At 42.0% G+C, this 21969-nt stretch overlaps 2 long non-coding RNA genes across 3 annotated transcripts in view; one reads left to right on the forward strand and one right to left on the reverse strand.

Moving 5' to 3' along the window:
• Positions 1–2801: 2801 nt before the first annotated feature.
• Positions 2802–21969, reverse strand: part of LOC309348794 — a 42621-nt gene continuing 23453 nt past the window's right edge. The window contains exons 1-3 of one of the 2 annotated variants that reach the window (XR_014159553.1): positions 15448–15528; positions 9693–9868; positions 2802–4048 (exon numbers count right to left, since the gene is read on the reverse strand). This is a non-coding gene — a long non-coding RNA (uncharacterized lncRNA). Of the gene's footprint in view, positions 4049–9692; positions 9869–15447; positions 15529–21969 lie in introns of those variants that run through there. The other variant, XR_014159552.1, reaches the window with a different exon arrangement.
• LOC309348909 lies at positions 18067–21115 on the forward strand. The gene is made up of 3 exons (XR_014159584.1): positions 18067–18234; positions 19107–19168; positions 20952–21115. It is a non-coding gene; the product is annotated as an uncharacterized lncRNA (long non-coding RNA).

The raw sequence follows: 21969 nt of genomic DNA on the forward strand, positions 1-21969 counted from the left end.
TTTACTTAATCCTTTATAACATTACTGCTAAAACCACATAGCTTCATTCCAGCATCCTTCTAACATTCCTTAATTTTACAATGTTTCTGTAGATAGACTTTAAATTTCTTCCAGTCTTCTTCTACCGACTCTTCTCCCTGGTCTCGGATTCTGCCAGTCATTTCCACCAGTTCCATGTAATCCATCACCTTCATTTGCCATTCTTCCCGGGTGGGTAGATCTTGTGTCTTCCAATACTTTGCAATAAGTATCCTTGCTGCTGTTGTAGCATACATAAAAAAATTTCTATCCTTCTTTGGCACCAATTGGCCGACCATGCCCAGGAGAAAGGCCTCTGGTTTCTTCAGGAAGGTGTATTTAAATACCTTTTTCATTTCATTATAGATCATCTCCCAGAAAGCCTTAATCTTTGGGCACGTCCACCAATGGTGAAAGAATGTTCCTTCAGTCTCTTTACATTTCCAACATTTATTATCAGACAAATGATATATTTTTGCAAGCTTGACTGGTGTCATGTACCACCTGTATATCATTTTCATAATATTCTCTCTTAAGGCATTACATGCCGTGAACTTCATACCTGTGGTCCATAACTGTTCCCAGTCAGCCAACATAATGTTGTGTCCAACATCTTGAGCCCATTTAATAGCCTTTTCTCTCTCTCAAAGATGTACTGCCAGGCAGTGGAGACTTAGGGTCAGAGTCTTCCTTCTCTTAGATGGGCTACCTCCCCAGGTTGACAAGTCCCATCCACCCCTCACTTCCCTCTACAACTTGGTCAGAAACTGTCTTCCTGACTGTTGAACCTACTATTGGTCTCATCCGCTCAATCTGTCAGAGCCTGTCTCCGTATACAATGAAAGTCCCTAACTCTTAGTTACATTATGATAATTAATTTTGCCTTTGAATCTGTATATATAAATTAGGATGTGCAAATTTAATGCAAATCAATATCCTCCGTTGCCCCCTTATTGCAGAAGCCATTCATATAGGCATCACCAAACCACAGTTAACAACAGATCAGCCTCTTTTTTAAAAAAAGAATTTTTTATTTTATTTGAAAATGTGTACAGTGGTACCTTGGGTTAATTACCTAATTTGTTCCGGAGGTCCGTTCTTAACCTGAAACTGTTCTTAACCTGAAGCACCACTTTAGCTAATGGGGCCTCCTGCTGCCGCTGCGCCGCCAGAGCACGATTTCTGTTCTTATCCTGAAGCAAAGTTCTTAACCTGAAGCACTATTTCTGGGTTAGCGGAGTCTGTAACCTGAAGCGTATGTAACCTGATAGCTTACAAAAGAGAACCATAAAACAAATATAAAACAGATCAGAAACAACTGAAATAAAAGTAATTATCTCAGCAACAGTAAAAATACAAAAAGCAGTAGATATAAAATCAGTTAATAAGTGACTAACACTTATTCCAGACTGAAAGCATTCTTTATCATCAGTTTAGTCATGGTACAACACTCCTGAGAGCAAAGTTTCAGCAGCAAGACAGCATTCTGTGTTCATCACACGTTTAAGAGAAATGGGTAAATTGTACACTTCTGATGTGGGAAGGAGATGGTCTTGTTGTTGTTTACCATTGTGTGTCTGCTTTCTGTGTGGAGCTGTAAGCAGGAGAAAGCATAACATTTTCTTTCTTTTTTTAAGAACAAGGTGCCTCATCCAAAATATATGCAAACGAGAGTCTATCTTTCATATGAATTTGGCAAGTACTTGCACAGACTTTGCAAACCCAAGAAACCAAAGACCTTGCCAAGAGAATTAAATGCAAAGACAAGTGTTACTTACTGAAATAAGGTGCCTATATCTAGTCCGTTTGTACTGCCAGGTTTACCAAGGCATAGCAAGATAAATCTATCAAAATAGTTAGAAAAGGAATGTAGTTATTACTTAAACACACAGACAATGCAGTAGGAGGAAAACTCCACTTCTGTTAGTGAGTTTAGTTTCCTTTGGCAACCTCCATATATATTGCCAGGAATTGTCATGTACTTCAATTCCAGCCCCTCTTTATCCTAGTTAGTATCTCATCTTTTTCATGTTCCAGAAAGCTCAGCTCTTGTTTGTGTCAGTCCCCGGGTCATGCATGCGATGACAGAGACATTCTCTTTTTTCTTGGCAAAATTAGAAATGCTTATCCTGAACATTTTCTAGAGTAGAAAAGGGCTTTATAGGAGTCTTTTCACTATTTCAAAAGCTCTTGGGAAGAGCTTTGGGGAAAGACGTCTGCTGCTTTGCTTAGTTTTATATATAAATATATACATATCTATATATCTATATATAGATGTAGATGTAGATAAATAGATAAATAGATATTAAGGCTGCAATCCTATTCACATTTACCTAGGAGTAAGACCTGCTTGGGACACGGGTAACGCTGTGGGTTAAACCACAGAGCCTAGGACTTGCAGATCAGAAGGTCAGCGGTTCGAATCCCTGTGTCGGGGTGAGCTCCCGTTGCTCGGTCCCTGCTCCTGCCAACCTAGCAGTTTGAAAGCACCTCAAAGTGCAAGTAGATAAATAGGTACCGCTCCGGCGGTAAGGTAAACAGTGTTTCCATGCGCTGCTCTGGTTCACCAGAAGCTGCTTAGTCATGCTGGCCACATGACCCGGAAGCTGTACGCCGGCTCCCTTGGCCAATAAAGCAAGATGAGCACCGCAACCCCAGAGTCGGTCACGACTGGACCTAATGGTCAGGGGTCCCTTTACCCTTTACCTTTTAAGACCTGCTGAACTCTGTTGGTCTTACTTTGGGGGAAATTATTAGTGTTATTATTATTATTAGTGTAGGGACGCAGGTGGCGCCGTGGGTTAAAGCCTCAGCGCCTAGGACTTGCCGATCGAAAGGTCGGCGGTTCGAATCCCTGCGGCAGGGTGCGCTCCTGCTGCTCGGTCCCAGCGCCTGCCAACCTAGCAGTTCGAAAGCACCTCCGGGTGCAAGTAGATAAATAGGGACCGCTTACCAGCGGGAAGGTAAACGGCGTTTCCGTGTGCAGCTCTGGCTCGCCAGAGCAGCGATGTCACGCTGGCCACGTGACCCGGAAGTGTCTCCGGACAGCGCTGGCCCCTGGCCTCTTGAGTGAGATGGGCGCACAACCCCAGAGTCTGTCAAGACTGGCCCGTACGGGCAGGGGTACCTTTACCTTTACCTTTATTAGTGTTACACCAACCCTTTGATAAAAATGCCCCAACTCATTGCAAGCGATCAACATCTTGAAAAGCTTGTCTAAAAGCTTGGAGAAGACAATGCTCATGATGTTGCATTTGGCTACATCTCTTAGCCTTTGCATCCAGAATATTAGTCAGCTCCCCTTGCCCAGCCACACCCAACTCTTTCTACTCCATCACCAGGCAAGGCCTGCTCTGCTCTACTCCCGGCAAACAATTTGGCAAGAGAGGAAAGGGAAAGAGCCAGTGTGGTATAGTGGCTAGAATGCTGGACTGGGACCTGCGAGACCAGGGTTCAAATCCTCATTCAGCCACAAAGCTCACTGGATTACCTTGGACCAGTCACTCATTCTCAGCCTGCCCTGCCCTGTGAGGATAAAATGAGGGGGAGGAGAAGTTTGTACCCCACTTTGAGAGCCTTGGAGGAAAGGTGGGACATAAACAAATGAACAGATCTATCATAGATCAAGTTGTGAACTGCCACGAGATCTTTAGCTGAAGGATGGTATACAAATTAAATAAATAAATATTAGGGCTAGGAAGGATCTTTGGTGAAGTGGCTTTTGGGAATTCTCCCAGCTGCCTCCTTCTTTCATAGCATCTGTTTAAGGGCAGGTCTTTTAGAAGGGCTGATCAACTCACCCGTTACATGGGATCCAGAGGTCTTCCATTAAGGCATCAGTTCTGATTATGAACACAACATCTTCTTGGCACACAACACCCCATAGTGTTGCAGTTTAGAATGTTGCCTTGAATGTAGTTGTATGGATTTCTTAGGCATCTATAGACTGGATCCAACGTTAGTCCTACTCAGTCTAGATTTGTTGAAAAGAATAGGCATGCCTAACGTAGAACTTAGGACCATGACTAACCTAGGACAGTGGGTATAACTTTGTTGGATGCAACTCAATTGAATAGTGCCTGCAACAACACGATGACCCTCACTTGCTGTCTGTCTTCAGCTTTTTCCTTGAGTTGGGCAGGTGCTGAAGTGAAACCAATGCAGGGTTTCTCTAAGCAGCCTTGCTATGGGTCAAGCTCAACTCCCATGCCAGCCTTCCCTATGCAAGGCAAGTAGGATACTGTGCTTTATCTGGCCTTTTTAAGAAACAGGAATAGGGGCAATACAGGACAGTGATCCCATTATTCTACCCTCTCTGATGGTTATTCCACTGGAGTCTTTGCATTTAGCCTTGCAGGCCTTTCCAGGAAAGGAAAAAAATATGTCATAGTAGAGGAATTGTTTCACCTGATCATCTGGATAACCCTAACAATACATGGCACAATTCCACAACCCAGCTACTTTAGGAACCTTTCTAAAGCTGACGCTTACGTGGGCACACTTTTTTGGTTAACAGTATCTAATGTATATGGATGGATGTGTGCAATGGCAAAACATTTAAAGCCCAAAGCCTGTGATCAAGAGAAGAGGAAGTATATGTGAATGATGAATTAGTGAATATAATTATTGAGATACAATGGGACACGACGTAATTAAATAACATCAGAGAAAGTAGTAGTAACCCAGACACAGATGATAAGCATTGGATACAGAACTACTCTTGTGAATGGAGGCTTGTCTTTTATCTCCATAAAAGTAGGGAAGCAGGTACTGAGCTATGGAAGAGGAGGAGGAGGTTGTTGTGGTGGTGGTGGTGTGAGGGATGCTTAGCTTGATTGAGAAAGGTTAATTACATGTGAAATGAGACTGGGATTCAGGCTGTGTTTGCTCTAGATTTTGTGTAATGTTATATCAACACTGGGATTCTCTGCTCATCTATTAGCAAAAACCAACCCGTTTTGTTTGGTTTCATTTCAGTGTTGTTTTAATCCCACTGAACATTTATACTGTTATTTTAATTCTGCTAAACATGTGTGGATAGTAAAATACTTCCGGAATTAAACTACCAACGGGTATGGAAAGTGATCCAGTCCTCATAAAGATTTGATCTGTTAATTAGCCATACCAATTTTATGGATCATTGCCACCCACTTAAAACACATTGTTATATGTTCATAATCTTTGCATAATGAGCTTTTATGGAGTATAGAGGCTAACTTTAGTGCAATGTTCAACAAAGCCTTTTTCCCTCACCTAGTCAATCATAACTACATTCCATAGGGAAAATAAGCAGATAAGGATTATTAAAATATTTTCCCTGCCCTAAATATGGAAGAATTATACCCTTTGAAAAATTATGGACACCTTTTCCATGTATGGTTTTAAATGCATATGCAGCCCAATCCTATGTTTGTTTACTTGGAAGTAAGTCCCTCTGAGTTCAGTGGGAGCAAGCATTGCATAACGTATTGTTATGCAATTGGGGGTGTCAGATACCTATATTTACTGGATCCAGTTAGTGTTAGAACTTAATCAAGGCTTGGGGTGTTAAACTGGATGCTAGACACTGAAGCCCTGGATTCAGCAAGTGTTAAAATATAAGCCAGGCTAGCTTCCTGGTGAGATAATCTTGCAGTGATGAACCATTATGAAAACAAAGGAAAAGTGATGGGTCATTAAGGAAGTAAGGAGAGGGGCTCTGTGCCAGACAGCAAATGGGCTGGGCCTCTCCTCCAGCTCTTAGATAGTTAGAAGGACAAAAGCCAGAGCTTAGAGTTATATGATGTGATGGGACCTAGAGGAAAAAAAGGTTGCGCGATGGAAAGGGCACAGAGAGAGCCATGGCTGATTTCTGCTTGAATCTAAGGCTGTGGGCTATGGGAGAAGCAAGACCCTCTTGGTGTGCTAATGCTGTGAACCTCTCCATCATAGACTCAGGTTGTAGATGTGGGTAAATAAGCCATATATAATAAAGCCACTACAGTCCCCCACTGTGCCTTATTCCCAAACCCTGGAATCTTGTACGACATGTAGATTGGGGCAGCATGCAGTGGTATGCAAAGGTCTTTCTTTTCTCCATGCTCATTCTTAAGACCATGGTATTGTCAATGGCCTTCTCCTTTGCAAATCTTCCTATCCCCTACCATACCTGCTAAACCACTTCTCAGTACAACTTGATGCTTGTGTATCAGAGTCATAGCAGCTACGAGAGGCAAGAAGGCTTCCTTCAAAATGCAAAAGTATTGTGCAAAGGAGGAAAATTAAAAGGAACACAAACTTTGGCAAAACAAAAGACCCAGCATATAGAAAGGGGTGCTCAAGAATTTGAGGAATGCATTGTTGAAAGCCCTGAGACTAACAACAAACGTCTTAGTCAGCCTTAGTCTGGCTTACCATGTTGTGAGAACTAGATCATAATGCGTTGTTGTGATCCTCCTAACAACCCTGTAAAGTAGGTATTGTTATCTCTATATTGCAGGGCAGAGGGCCATGGGAGGGGTGGTGGATCCTGAGAGATAATTCATAGCAAAAGGAGGTATAAAAGAGGGGGAGACATCCTGATTTGTAGCACAGACTCTTAGACACTATGGTATACCAGCTCACAACTGAATAGAACAATAAACCACCATGTATTAAATATGGCTCTGCTGTCACATGGCAAAATTTAATGGGCAAAGTCATTGTAACTGAGAGTGAGTTTATGGGGCCTGGTTGCCATTTCCAGTGGATTTTCTCTATACTGTTCTCATCCAGGCACAGATTTGGACAGACAAACCATGCGATACAAAGGCAGAGTACCAAGGGAAGAAGTCACAAGGGAGGAAAAACCACCACGCACCAATGATTGGTTGATCATATCCTAGGGTTGCCATATTTCAAAAAGTAATGGCTGCCCTATCATATCCCAAATACTCTATGTCCAACCCTTTTAGAACAGACTCAAGGATTGGTTGGACTGGAATGAAGTCAACAGTTAAATATGTGCATCCACAATCCATTCCCTCCTGTCCAAGCAGCCATGTCTAGGAGGATCTTCATAGGATTCGGTGAAGCCATTTAGATTCCCTCCCACTTTCATCCCTGAGCAGATTGCTGAATATACTGCAGAATGCCCTATGACTGCCTGCCAGGGGAAGTGTGTAGATGGGCTTGGTGGCAGGGTGGCATGCAGGACAGATGGATTGCTCTGTTACCCATTCAAGGTGTTGGCTAAACATGTTGTGTAAAAGGGTTCATCCGAACCTATATTTATTATGCTTTCACTCACAAACGTGCTTCCATAACTGTGGTTGGTGCTATCCTCATAGTATTATAAGGAAGTAAAATCCATTGTCTAGCTCCCATAATATAAGAAAGGACAACCTAAATATGGGTCATCTGCAGGTCAGCCTCCACAATTTTCGTCACTATGTACAATAAGCAGAGAGGAGATAGCATCACATCCATTCTGTGCCTGTAGAGGAAATTGCACTGGATGGATTGGGGAGGGAGGGGAATTGAACCAGACCTAAATGAAAGGAGAAGGCAACACCAATATGGCCTAGAGTAAAATGTGTCCTCTGATCTCAGATGTGGTTGGCTCATGAGTGTGGACAAACACCACAACACGTGGAACTCCCAGAACCATTTTGTCTATCATCTCACCAACTTAAAACAGGGTTGGCTGATAAAACTCCCAGGCTGGCTGGGGAGACTGGAATTTGAGTCCAAGATCTTCTGGAGGGATGCAGTTACACCACTGTTGACTTACAATAACCTTTTGATAAAGATGTAGACTTTGACGCTTAAGACAAAAACCAGAATGTGGATGGTTGCATAGTTCTCTTGGCTTAGAAGGCAATCCACCCACCCACCACTAAAGTCTAGAATAGGACTCTTTGGGGAATTTAGCACAATTCTATTACGTACATATATCATCCAATCACAGTCCCAGAGTTTCAGTTCTATAGCTTTGTGACATGATACTGTATTAATAGCTACACTAATTAGTGAAAGGTTCACAGCCTCTTTCAGCAAAAGGATTATCAGGCCCTTATTAGAACGATCCAATCCTCTTGGGTCTGCAGAACTGAGCTGGCAATCTCACAAGAATTGATTTCCTTTCTTGAGACACAGGACTTCCTGCTTCCAGTCAGGCCGGAAATGCCAGGAGAACACCTTTGTATTTTAGAGCTTCTGCTTCTGGGCAATTTCAAGAAGCAAAAAGGCAAGGATGAAGGGGAAAGGGAAGTCAAGCCAAATGAAGAGGTGGACTGGAAGGGAGAGCTACCCAAAAGGGGGCTTGAAGCAAACAACGTTTTATACAGGGAACAACTCCAGTCCTTGTTCACACCCTCTGACTAGTACTAATGTGTGGTACATACAAATTCTAAATGAAATTAAACCAGAAAACTCATTTGCATGCCAATATGAAAACTTTGCTTCTCAATAGAGTTGCTTTTGGGGAAGGAAAGTTCAACTCAACTGCTGAGTTAAAAATACTGTATAAGCTATGGGGTGTTCCCCCCACCCCCAGAGCCATTTAAGTTTCCCAGAATCCCATGAACTGTATTATGTAAATTGAATGGCTGGCAGCCGAGTTGGCGTTTTTAAAAATAATAATCCTAGGTCTATGTAGGAACTTCCAATGGGAAAGCAGTTTAACTCTTCCCTACCAAGCTGTGACTCTGATGGAAATATCCTCTCCCGGTAATGGTCAATGAAAGAAAAAAATAATCTCGCATTGCTACCACTATGAAGTTTCTCTGCAATTGCTAATCGCAATACAGCAAGTGGCTTATATGGGATCACACCTAGGGAGGGAAGAGTTAAGTCCCCTATGTGTATAGGCTGTGGTCCCAATGAAAAGTACACCCTTGAACCTAGAATTAAATTCCCAGACCAGTTGTAATACACTCATAAGCAGATGGGATGCAGATCACATCCAGAGCCTGATGAACGCTGAGCACTCTGCAATTTGCCGCAGGTGGTTCCACTGCAGATTTCAGTGAAAGAAATGTGAAGGGAGCATCCCTAGTCAAACAAAAGGCAATTTGTCAGTTTCTGCCTCTCCCCATGGGCTCCTGTTGTTTTGTGCTCTCCTCAGATATGGCAGTCTGGTTTGTAACTCAAGTACAGACAGCAAAGGGGGGAAGGGGTTCCCAGGAAGGAGGTGCTGAATCTGGTTTCTGTAAACTTTTTAAAATAGCTGTACTTTACAGTGCAGCTAAAGAATTCCTAGCCCAGTATAAGCTGAAACACTAATGTGTTTCACCGGCATCAGCATGACATTTCTTCTCTTAAAAAAAACAAAAAAAAAATCTTAGGGGCACATTAATTCTGCTACACTCCCTGCTCCCTGATTATTACTTAATTAGGCACAAGAAGATTTTTTTAAAAATATATAAAAAATTAAAGCATGAATCACCCAAGTCTGGTGTTATGCACTGACATCGACTAAGTTAACAATTCAAGGGTCAGTATTTGCAAAAGTAAGGACAAAGCTTACAAGCATTTGGATCCATCTAGCAACAATGTGCACCTTGGGATAATGGACTTAAAACAATTGCAATTAACAGGCTAAGACAAAGGACTAAAATTAAAAATGAATAGTGTGGCGCTTGCAGCTTGCTTGTAAAACAGCATTAAGCCAACTTAATCCATTTTAATTCCGGGGTTGGGGGGGGGGGACCTACCGGCACAAATGAAATAGATTTGGGAGGAGGGTGTCGAGTTCAGCTCCTGCGAAAGTGCGATACATTCACCTGTGACAATTCTTTCTGGAATGATAAAGTAAGGGAAGTCTCTTAAGAACTCTGAGTGACTCTCTGAGGTCCCCAGAGATCAGGTGTCAAAGTTGTCTATCAGATGCCTGAAAAGAAAAAAAGGAAGCATTACGTACTGCTATTGTGAGACAGTTGTCATTGACTGATCAGGCCTTTTAAGCAAGCTTTCACAGTCAATGAAACCACCTGAATAGATGAAAGCCAGACAGCTTCTGACAAACAAGAGACTGTGGAATATTCATTGTGCATCTGTGAGGGAAAGATTAATGTATTAGAAATTAAAATGGGACCAGAACGTATGATCTTGCTCTAACACTTGGCCAGACCTGTGTCACCCATTGCTAGTGCCTGAAGTCGACAGACAATTCTGCCAGGGTAACTGAGAATCATTAAGCATCCTGCTATTGTGCGTGGTGAATAATAAAACTTTCCCCCTATTCTTTGCCTGGAGCTGACAATGAATAATTCTGGAGCTATTTGCAATGTTAACAGCACCTATCTTGCCCATCCATTCCTTTACGATAAGGATGGAAATATGCATTTCAACAGTCTGTACAGATACTGATTCACAGGCATTTCAAAGGACACCTGTCACTCAAGTGAAGGACCTGTCAGTCTCCAATGTATGATGGTGCCAGGAATATGGCCAAAAAGATTATCTATACTTTATTTCCTTTCCCCCTAACTCAGATTATAACACTGTTACATTTGCCATAGACTGACAAGTGATTTACACTCACAACTGTAATGTGTTTAAAGCTAAAGGGGTGGGGAAGCAAGCTATTCTTTTAGCCTTATTCTTCCAGGGTTTACAACGGTGTCAGATGTACTATCGCAAATGTGATCTAGACCATACAGAATGTCATTATGCCAGATATTAGAATCATTTAATCCACTGGCTAACTTAAAAGGTGACATCCGTAACACTTTTTCCTTTCACACCAGAGTCTCCAAATCTCTGGTTTCAAGAAATAATTCAGAAAGAGTACTTGTGAAGGGGTCCTTTATGAAACTTCAGTCATAATACACCTAAACCAACTGCTAACTATTAAATTGGTCTTCCCCAACCTGACCCCTCCAGATGTTTTTGGACTACAACTGCCATCAGCCCAGCCAGCACATGCTGGCTGCAGTTGAGGAGATTTGTGGCCCCAAATATCTGGAGGTCACGTGATTGGTGAAGGTTGTATTTACCTCGGGTTACAAACACCTCAGGTTACATATGCTTCAGGTTACAGACTCCGCTAACCCAGAAGTAGTACCTTGGGTTAAGAACTTTCCCTCAGGATGAGAACAGAAATCATGCAGCAGCAGCTGGAGGCCCCATTAGCTAAAGTGGTACCTCAGGTTAAGAACAGTTTCAGGTTAAAAACGGACCTCCGGAACGAATTAAGTTCGTAACCAGAGGTACCACTGTAGTTTTGGAGAGGGCAGGGGATGCACGAGGAGATGAGACGAATTCCTTCTATCAGATACAAAGAAGTAAACCTGTCATTCTGATGAAAGCTAGCATCCTACATGGGTCAAATATCCCCTTAATTTTGGTATATGTTTGAAGTGAACATATCATTCTTTGTCCTGCCCTCCCCCAATCCTTTGACAAGTCTTAAAGATCTCAAGGGCAACTCCATTTATTGTGCCTCATGTGACCTGATGTGCTTTCTATGTGGTTCTGACAAAGCTGCCGGGGCAGCTGGGCAGCCAATGGCCTTTCAGACAGTGAGGCGCACCCTCCAGAGCAGGACTCTCATTGGGCAATTTAAAAGGCAGGGACTGGTGGGAACTCCAGCCAGCTACCTAGGTGGCCAGGGAAATTTCCCCAACAGTCACTTGGCCTTGTGCATTCTGGCCACCCGCTGGTGGTGATTGAGTGTGAGGATCTGCAACAACCACACACCCAAAGGAATAGCTAGGCATCCATTATGAAAGCTGGTGACAGGACAGGACACACATCAACCAGTCAGAATGCATTTTGGGGCAGTTCATTGAACCACTTGGGCTTTCTAATTTTCTTATTCTGTTCAAGACTCTTCTAAGATCTTTGTATACACACTTGACTTTTGTATCGTGCATCATTCTTCCATGATGGCAAGACAGTGTCTCTGGGATTCCCTGGTGATCTCTCATCGAGGAACTGACCAGATCCAGACCCGCTTAGCTTCAGCAAAGTTGCTGTGTGATGTTCCTTCAAACCAATGCTTTTAGTATGTCAGTTTCTTCATGTAATTTTCCTCTTCAGTTGTATTACCACTGGAATTACAATTACAGTGGTATCTCAGGTTACATATGCTTCAGGTTACATACGCTTCAGGTTACAGACTCCGCTAACCCAGAAATAGTGCTTCAGGTTAAGAACTTTGCTTCAGGATGAGAACAGAAATCATGCTCCAGCGGTGCGGCAGCAAGGGGAGGCCCCATTAGCTAATGTGGTGCTTCAGGTTAAGAACAGTTTCAGGTTAAGTACAGACCTCTGGAACGAATTACGTACTTAACCTGAGGTACTGTACCACTGTACTGTAATTGCTATTGATACCATTGCTCTCCATTTGCTTGCTGTTGGTGTACTAGATAATGTTAGTATGGAGTGCAACTCTGAGGTATTTCTGCTTCTTGTGCATTGATGGAATGGTTATATATCTGGAAGAAGGGCATAGGCGATAATATTTGTACAGTGGTAACTCGGGTTAAGAACTTAATTCGTTCCAGAATGGCAGATGAAGGTGATGGACTACATGGAATTGGCGGAAATGACTGGCAGAATCCGAGACCAGGGAGAAGAGTTGGTGGAAGAAGATTGGAAGAAATTTAAAGCTTATTTACAGAAACATTGTAAAATTAAGGAATGTTAGAAGGAGGCTGGAATGAAGTTATGTGGCTTTAGCAGAAATGTTATAAAGGACTAAGTAAAAATAGACTGTTAATGGATGAAAGGAGGGAAGGTAAAGTTACACTTTATTAAGATAAATTATAATAAAAACTGGGAAAGATGGAAAGGATTTGCTGAAATAGCTAACCGAACTAGAATACAAAAAAGGGAGGGGTGAGGTTGTCAAGGAAACAAGCAAATGAAAGATAAGTTATGGGAAGGTTTGTTGTGTTTTTTTAATTGTTCCTATTTCTCTGTTTTCTGTTTTTTCTGTTTTTTATTTCTTTCTTTTCTTTCTTATTGTGATGTGTTATCTAGTTTTTGCCTAACTTTTTTCTTTTTGTAACCTTTAAAACCTTTAAAACTTTTTGTAACCTTTAAAACTTATCATAAATATTATTTATGATAATAATTCGATCCGCAGGTCTGTTCTTAACCTGAAACTGTTCTTAACCTGAGGTACCACTTTAGCTAATGGGGCTTCCTGCTGCTGCTGCCCCGCCGCCACGCAATTTCTGTTCTCATCCTGAAACAAAGTTCCTAACCTGAGGTACTATTTCTGGGTTAGCGGAGCGTCTGTAACCTGAAGCGTCTGTAACCTGAGGTACCACTGTACCTTGTTAAATGTGGTGTAGCAATGACTGTGTCAGCACCAAAGCAGTCCCCATAAAGTGTTGACTGCACCAGTCAAAAAGGCAGAACAAGCTGGTAAGAGCAGATGATGTTGTTGCTGCTGTTTCATTGCTGATCAATTATTACTACCCCTATTGTAAAATCACCAGTGTATGTGGCCCCTGCCCTACAATCCTATGCCTGCTTATTCAGATCTTTAAGATCTTTATTGTTCAATGCAGCTTTAACTGCTAAGCAAAGAAAGTTGTCAGAAAATGGCAAAAGGGCAGAAAAAGCGCCGGAAATTCCCCAGGTGACAACTACAAAGCACAATATCCTGAAAAATAGCAACATAAATTCTGTATCTCAAATTTCATAAATTGTGGGTTAATGAAACGAATCAGAGTGTGATTGCTTAGCAGTAGTTTATATTCAGGACGAGAGCTTTGGTAAGAGAAGAAACAAGATGTACAGCAATACATAGAAAATGAGTAGGATTCAAATCCCAGCTAAGCTCAAAGTGAAAATGAATTTCTTCCTTTGATACATGTCCCCATTTATGCAGATAACAAAAACTCCAGGTGTGGAATCTTACATACTCGAACCTGGTTGAAGCTTCTGCCCAGGGATGCCACAATGTAAAATACTGAGCATCTTATATTTAAAAATGGAGGAGTTAAGAGGTTCAAGCAAGCCTGCCCTGGGCTGTGCATTTCTATATGTGAAACATAAAAGAGAGGTGCAGAGGTGCTTTCTGATCACCCAGTAATTACGCATCTTCTACACATTGGGACTCTGAAGTCTGAGTCTTGAATCTTGACATTAATGAACAATCTCTGGTTGGCCATAGATTTCTGAACTTATAACTTTGTTCTCTTTATCTCCTTCATATCTATTCAACCCGGAAATACCATTGTTCCTTTTCTATTGGGCTTGCTCCTGGACTCAGCCCTGAGGTGGTGGCCAGGAGTACATTCGCACACCTAAATCTAGCGCACCAGCTGTGCCCATTCCTTGAGATGTCTGATTTGACCACAATGGCACACACCCATTTTGGCACACAGCCATCACAACAGCATGCTCTACGTGGGGCTACCTTTTAATCCCTGGTGCCAATTCCAGGGGGGCGTGAGTGCCTCAGCACCCACAATAATATATTTGTGGGGGCTGCCCTTCCCTGCTGTCTCCATCTCTTCATGTGAAAAAGGAGCTGCCATGTCTGTCTCTGCTTGCTCCTCCACCACCGCCACCTCCTGGTCCGTGAGGGCAGAAGAGAAAGAGCCACTGCCACCAGCCGCCTTGTCCGCCTCTGCCTCATCGCCGCCTCCCGATCTGTGAGGGGGAGGAAGGAAGAAGTGTTGCCACCACTGCCGTCTGGTGTGTGTGACGTCATACACACCACGTGTATTATTATCAGTGCTTTGTTTTGGGGGGGGGTGTACGCAGGGGTATGCATACCCCTAAACATTTTGTGAATCTGTGTACTTTTGTCCATTGACTGTATTTATTTCCCCTGATTTGAACTATAAAATGGTGGTTTTCCTGAGTCAAAATGAGAGGACCTCTAAACATTTTTAAAGCAAAAAAGCACTCCTCCTCCTCCTCTTTCTTCTTTATTAAATTTATATACCACTCTATACCCAGGGGTCTCAGGGCGGTTCACAGAATAAAATCAAGATATAAAACCACAAAATACATAATAAAAATAAAAACCACCCAATAGCCTGCCCCACCCAAAAAAAACCCCAATTTTTTTTTTAAAGGGCATAGGATGTAAATCAGATCAACCAAAGGCCTGGTTAAAAAGGAACATTTTTGCCTGGCACCTAAAAGTGTATAATGAAGGTGCCAGGTGAACTTTCCTGGAGAGAGCATTCCACAGACGGGGAGCCACTGCAGAGAAGGCCCGTTATTGTGTTGCCACCCTCCGGACCTCTTGAGGAGGCGGCACACGAAGGAGGGCATGTGCGTGTGACGTCACACTTCTGCGTTACATTGTGGGCACCCACAATCTTTGGCATGAGAGGGCACCTATGGAAGCCACCAAGTCAGAGGGAACCAGGTTGTGGAAGGTTGGTTTAGTGGCCTGTCCTATTACTCCAACTTTAAGAAGTACACTTACACCAACACAGTCCTATACATATCTACTATAAAAAAGGTGTATTAAGTTCAACAGGGCTTACTAACTGTTTATAGGATCACAGTCTTAAATATTTAGATGAATAGATATCTGTAATGTGGATTAAAATAACAATGGAGAGGGTTCACAGTACATTAGTCTTTTGCAACTGGAAAACATTAATACAGCGTCTGAAACTCTGAGTCATCTCATCTCACGGTATGTTCTTCATGCCTGTATCTGCCTAGTGGATACAGAAAGAAAGTCAATATTCACATGCTGAGGCTTCTTATTTGCAGAGTCTGCTTGAAAGTTACAATGGGGAGATTGCAGGAGAAACTGCTAAGGCAAGTAATCTGGAAAATACTTGAGATAAATATGAACTGTTTTGCAGGGAGCATTAGAACCAAGAATTTGAAAAATAAGTGCAGAAACATCTTTGCATACATTTTTAAGGGGAGCCATGTAGCCCAGTCTTGTCTACGCAGCAATTAATGCTGCTGTGCAATTGGGTTTATTCCCAAGTGTGCATAGGATAAGTCTTGGGCATGGTGAGAACTAAACCTGGTAAGATTTGCTTTCAAGAAATTCAAATAAAACCAGGCTACAAATTATTAAAGGCAAATAAATTTCTAAGAGTTGGCTCAATTGGTACTTTTTGATACGTGCAAAATCTCTCAGAGATCCTAAAGTGGCTTGGGCAACCCAGCCAGATGGGTTGGGTATAAATAATGAAAATAATTTGTTTATTATTATTATTATTATTATTATTATTATTATTATTATCATCATCATTATTATTAAGTGTATGTTCCTATGTCTCCTTCTTTGGAGGTCTTTAAGCAGAGGCTTGACAACCATATGTCAGGAGTGCTCTGATGGTGTTTCCTGCTTGGCAGGGGGTTGGACTCGATGGCCCTTGTGGTCTCTTCCAACTCTATGATTCTATGATTCTATGAGCAAATTGTAATGGGTAAACTAAGAGCTGATTGATATTGGCTGCAGGAACCTCTAGGATAATTCCTCTGAAGATTTGGACTGAAGTGTCACCAATATGCAGGTTACAGTATCTTCCACCTCTTTGCTATCTACTCATCTCACAAAGGATGCCTAACTTCTGAAGAAGAAAGTGGTACCCAGATGGATGAGGGTGAGCAAGCTGGAACTGAAGCCAGACAGGTCACAATAAAAATCACATTGGGACATTTGTTTGTTAAGCTTTTGATTTCTCCAGAACTCTTAATCTGCTAGATGGTAAACAAATATAAAAAGGTATGGGTGGGTGAAGCTATCTCTGTCAGAATTTTGTACGAGGAGGCAACTAACATTCAAATGGGGCTGTATTCATAGCTGATGTATGTACTACTCATTAATTTTGAAAATAATGTTCTTTTTTATATAAAAACAAGGGGGTTATATTAGGTGCTATTCAGGTATCGGGCTGCACTGAGACATACAGTGGTACCTCGGGTTAAGTACTTAATTTGTTCCGGAAGTCCGTACTTAACCTGAAACTGTTCTTAACCTGAAGCACCACTTTAGCTAATGGGGCCTCCTGCTGCTGCCGCACCGCCAGAGCCCGATTTCTGTTCTCATCCTGAAGCAAAGTTCTTAACCTGAGGTACTATTTCTGGGTAAGCGGAGTCTGTAACCTGAAGCGTATGTAACCTGAAGCATATGTAACCCGAGGTACCACTGTATTGTTGAAGCAGAAAGATACATACATGTAACAACTGTCCCTCCAGCTACATCAATACAAAAACCAGCTGTTACCCAGGCTTGTCTGCCATTCTTAAGTGATACACACAAGTCTGGAATTGGACAACAGGAAAACAACAAATTGCTCTTGTATTCACAAAGATAGCGATTAATTTAAGGTCATGCTAGTTGTTGTTGTTTTTTTTTAAAAATAATGGCTGGTTCTTGTTTTTGCATAGAAAGGGGAGTCATTATTGTATGTTGCTGCTTCTTAAGACACCTCTAGGCAACCTGATATCTGAGCAGCATCTAAAACACACACACCCTTTTGAATGTTTGCTCCCTCACTTCATCATAAGCCCCTTACAAAATGCAGACAGAGGTGGTCGCACCACCAGCCAAATATATGTATTCTCCTCCCCACCCTTTTTATTTTTCCTTTTGCTTGCCATCTAGCCTGTTGAAGAGCTCTGGAAAGCTTAAAAGCTTGCATATGATTTTGTGACATTTTGGTTGGCCGTATAAAGGGATTGCCCAAATGTGGAATTTTAAACACATTCATCCACTTACACTGTGCTGATTGCCCACCCCTGCTGAAATCTACAAAGTTAGGAGACGTGAATGAAGAATGAAGACTCCGTGAAAACATCAGGGAATAAGATTGTGATAAAGTGAAAATAAATTTGAGATACAGTTTATAACAGGGATATAGAAATCCAGGCACCCACTAGCTACTCGTACCCTAGAAAACGGAATCTGACTTTCTACTACACAGGTCTGGAAGCAGGATTTTTCACCTATATTGCTCCTAATAAATCTTCTGGCTCCCTAATTTTGCAAAAATTGTTTGCACTCCTGTATTCTCCCATCATTCTTGGAAAGAACTCTAAAATGTGCAAACCAGCTTTCCCTAAACTCAGACTCTTCCCAGTCTTGCGATTGGCTAGTCCCTTTGCCTTCCTGTTACCTCTGTCCAATCACATGCCAAGGTTTGTAACGATATATATGCCGCAGGTTATGAAAACAGCAGGAGTCTTTTCCAGCTGATTTATTCCTTGCAGTGCACGTGGAAATTGATCCTTAAAAAGAGAGAGAAGATGGTACACCTGAAGTTTAATGGAACACTGAAACAAGCCAGCATCCCACTAAATTATCAGGCAAGAGCTAGCTACAGTTTTTCCCCCTCTTCCAGTGGAAAAGAAAAAAAGGGTGATGCAATTAGAAATGTGTGGGTCTGGGATTTAAAAATATTTAACAATTATTTCCATTTAAAATAATTTTGGAAGAAAAATATTTTATACTTTGGGAAATAGTTTTTGACATTTTGGGGAGTGGAGAAAGAACAATGGACCGTTTACAGGTCTACACCGTAGATTAATGAATCTAATTGAGTCTGTAGGGAAATGTTTCAGTTTAACTACTGGAACTAATTTATACATTCACTACATCGTAATAAGTCAATTTAAGTTTCTGGAAATAAAACTGGATATCCTGGGTATAGATTTGAACTATAAATTTCTGCAAGAAAGGAGTCTGTGTTCATTATACATTGTAAAATTACCATATGGACCTGTCAACACTTCTTAGCACAGCTTTGTAATAATGTCATTTAGTTTAACATTGTAATGTGCCGACTGAATTAATGCGTATGACAAAATGAATGCCTCCCAACCAGTGGTTTTGAGGGAAGTTTGGAACTATGTATTGTGGTTATACAGACAAATCTCTCCTTATTTACAAAATCAATACCTACCCTTTGATTGAGCATGATTTGTGTTATTTTGTTTCTCTTCCTGTACCAGCTTGAGACCCTTCCATTTTTGTCTCACAACCAAAAGCCAAATCTGAATAGTTGCCAGACGACCAAAAACATGCACATAATCAAAGTTCTGAATAAATGAGATGCAATTTTCTCATGGCTAACTCACAATCATAAGGCATGGGAAATACCCTATTAACTCAAAATACAACTTCAGATGATTTAGGCTCCAGCAATGGGTGTTTCAACTCTAGCCTTCTCTTTGTCTAGATATGCTTCCTTACACGTCAGTCATTGCTAGGACTTCATTGACTGGCTGAAAATGCTGAAAGGTGGGAGCAGGCTGGTTTCTCAGAAATCAAACTAAGGTAATGAAGTTTGCATTTTTTGCATTGTATCTCAAGTTCTACAAGGACTAAAGACTGCTTATCTTCAGGTGGGGGAAAACTAAGAAGCCAAGGAATGCTGCTCAACCTACTCACCTAAACCACAAACACCCATAAGTGGGGGGGGGGTCAGAGTTCAGAATACCACAAAATGTATATTTTCTATGGAAGAAGAAACTTGATGCTTAAAAATCAAACAAACCACAAACACTTGACAGAATGTATCTAGTCACCAAATAATATTTCTCTGACCTGAGCCATGCTGATCAAGGTAAGGTTCAGTTCTTTCCAGCTTGGTCTGATATTCACAGCAATCACTAGAAAGTGAGAAAAACACCCTCTAGGCCTCTAAAAGAAAAACATCACCGAGCATGTGCAGCTCAAGTATCACAACCTTCTAAAATTCACTTTGCCCCAGATTCGTGGTAGCGGTGGTGGACCAGGAAGGATAGGGTCTAACTAGTATTTGCTGGTATAAGCTCTGCATTAGCTTCAGTCAGTTGAATTGCACCACAGAAGTGCCTGCCTCATATATTGTTCAGTCTTGATATAATGGAATGGAAAATGCCCAGCAAATTTTAAAGGAACTATTGGAAAGACTATTCAAGGCAGCAGAGATATGAGATGATCAGAGCCCCCCCCCCCCGAACTTGAAGCATGGGAAGTCCCAACAAAAAATTTATAATTTAGGCAGAATATTTGGACTATTTGATATGTATTTGTATAATTTGGAACATTCAATGTGATTGGATTGGATTGTTAAAATGGGAAACTTAATAAAATAAAAATAAAAAGGAAAATGCCCAGCAAATACAATGGCCAAATGGTGTCACTCATATTCTGGTAAATTGGTAATGGTAGATATGCTATTGATAGCCTTGAATTTGGGGTACACCAATTGGCCACAAATACCAAGCGCTATACCAAGCATCTTTCTAGAGTCGGGAGGGGTTAATCTGTCGCCCTCCATATTGTGGACTCCCAACTTCCATCAGCCCCAGTCAGCAGCAGCGGAGCATATGCCCGTGCTGCCCAGGGTGGGCGCGCTCCTGAGGGAGGTGGAGGGTGCCCTCCCAGGGGCGGGATAGCCGTTTGGGTGCACACACCCTGCAGCCGGGGCAGAGAGAGACACCCTAAGAGGCAGAGCAAGCCACCGATGGCGGACATTCTGCGCACCATGCGCCCGCTACTCCCAAGCCTCTCCCAGCTGTCAAAACGAAGGGGGAAGGGGGAATGCCGCCAATGTCACCCCCCTCAGCAAGGACACCCAAGGCAATCCGCCCCCACCACACCCCCTTTCTCCGCCCCTGCCAGTCAGCATGGACAATGGGCACAGGTGATGGTAGTTGTAGTCCAACAATATCAGGAAGGCCTCAGCCTCACACAACCAGAATACCTTCCCCCACTAAACTGACAAGCAGACTGTTAACATGGGGGGGGGCTAAAAAGAGGTTTGTGGTTGGCATAGAAGACTGTCGAATGAAAAGCCTGTCTGGGTCTACTTGCACTGTATCTTTCGAGTCTTGGATTACAGCCAAGATGACTAACTGGACCAACATAACTCAGTTCTCCTCTTGAGGCTGACAAAAAAAACCCCACTCAAGTCAGCAGACAAATTCCAAATAATTCAACAGGCTTGGGTCCTTTATGAGCATTCTTATTATATGAAAGCACTATTGTGAAATATTTGACATTTCCTTTCATTATTTGCCCTCAACGTTGATTTTAGGATTCTGGCTGTAACTCGCATTGTGGTCAATTATCTTGCAGGAGGATCCGATATGGGAGGACGGCAAGATTTTATATCTTGTGAAAACAAACCAATGTGCTTTGTGTTGACACAAAACTAAAATAATATTAAGTGTTCATTGTATGAAACTCATTAAATACACAGTTAAGGATTAAACATCTCATGAAATGCTGTATTTCCATGGGATGTGTGAAGCTGCACAAACACCCAAAAAACCTGTCTGCAGAAGCTTATGGGGAAAAAGTAATCTAAAATGCTTTTTTCACAAATATTGTGTCTTATTATGCTGTCCTTAAATGGTTTGCTCCAGTGTTGTCCCGTTTGCTGCTGGAAATTTGAGGCTTGGAATTTCAGATAGTCATTCATGACTCTTCTGTAGCCAGTGGCAATTCCTCCAAAAGAATAAGGGGGGAAAGGAAGGAGAGAAGTGGGGGGGGGGAGGAATTGTATCCTAACTTCTGAATATCGAAAGAAAACTTAATATGCTACAACACAGGTATAGAACAAGCCTGCACAACTTTCAACACACCAATTGCTACCTGTGATTCCTGCATTGCAGGGGGTTGAACTAGTTGACCCTATGGCCCCTTTTCCAACTCCACAATCCTATGATTCTAAGTTGAGCGCAGACCACCAGCACCTATATTGCAGCTGCTTAACAACACTGCATTTCTTTTACAGTTCTGGGTAGGAATCGAAAACAAGTTTATTATCGTCTGAAAAGGCTAACTTACATGGCTGAGACGAGCTGAATTCAGCTTTGTAGGTAACATCATTTGCGGCTGGTATAGAATAACGTTGATAGTGTCAATGCTGCACAGGGCCCAACCTTGCAAGGTGTTGACCAGTTTCTGGGAGGGGGCAAGTGTACTCAAAACTACATTCAATTCCCAGTGAAGCCTGCAGAGTTCGAGAGCACTCATCACTTCCAGATGTTAGGTCGCATAGTGAGTGATCCCAAAAATGCTGACAGCCACATCTACACAATCATAATTGT

This window comes from Podarcis erhardii (assembly GCF_964252035.2).
Source record: "Podarcis erhardii genome assembly, chromosome: 1".
Lineage (NCBI taxonomy): Eukaryota > Metazoa > Chordata > Lepidosauria > Squamata > Lacertidae > Podarcis > Podarcis erhardii.